A 1090-nucleotide genomic window follows, 5' to 3' on the forward strand; every position below is an offset into this window, starting at 1 on the left:
GAGAACACAATATTTGTGTAAGAAAGGAGAGCAAGGTAGTCAGAGGCTTATAGCGAGAATGAGATGCGATCGCATGGAAGTTTGTAATAGGTTCTGGCTTTCTAGAGATAAGAGAATGTGTTAACTGTGCAGGGAAGGGGATGCAAAAGTTGAGCAATGGTTGGAGGAGTGTGAGGAGATGGAAAGAAGTGAGATAAGCATGGAGGTATTGTTGCCTGAAAGGGGGACAAAAGGGCAGTAGCATGGGTGAAGGGGGTGTTGGGTAAGATGGAGAAAAAGAGAAGAAAGGAGGAAGAGGAACAAAGAAGGAAAGATTGTAAGTAGGAGAGGAAGTAGTTGTAAGAAAAATGTAAATATTGTGAATAGTAAATATAGTGAATAGAGACAGAGGCTTGTAATGCGAGGGATAGCGATAAAAGAGCGAAATGCGTGCAAGACGAGACGCAGCAGGGAAGATTAGGCTATAGCAACAAGCGAATTAGCTATAAGGTGTGGATGGATGGTACTTTGTAAGAAATATTTGTGAGAAAATTTTGAAAAAAATGGAAGTGTAAGCAGGTCAATTTTTTAAGGCCAGTAGGCCGAAATATATACGTTTATCTAACAATAGAAATTGTATTTAAAAATACTTTGTCATCCTTTCTATTTTTTGTAATCAAGCTGAAAATATACGAAATTGTTCACTTTTGGTTTCTCTCTTTGAAGATCCGGAGGATCAAACAACTGTCTTTGTATTGTATCTTTATTTACTTCAGAATTTAAAATACCATCTGCTGAAATGAAAAGTCCAATGTTTTCTTTAAACCTCAAACATTTATCTTTTGTATATTGTATACAATTCTTATTATTTTTCAGAATTTAGGAAGGTTCTACAGCAGCAGGTCTTATTACTGCAAGAGGTTGCTGCTCCCTTGGACCGTCGAATGACTCTACACCAGCGAAGATGACCTTGTAGGTACTACCACTTTCAAATACGACCTTGCTTGTGACAGAATCAACATTCTCCTTGGTACCTTTAGACATAAGCGCCGTACTTTTTTCTAGGAAGACTGCCTCAGTATCACGCCTTAATCCGACCCTACTTGTGGCA

This window comes from Belonocnema kinseyi, chromosome 7 (assembly GCF_010883055.1).
Source record: "Belonocnema kinseyi isolate 2016_QV_RU_SX_M_011 chromosome 7, B_treatae_v1, whole genome shotgun sequence".
In the NCBI taxonomy this organism is placed as follows: Eukaryota; Metazoa; Arthropoda; class Insecta; order Hymenoptera; family Cynipidae; genus Belonocnema; species Belonocnema kinseyi.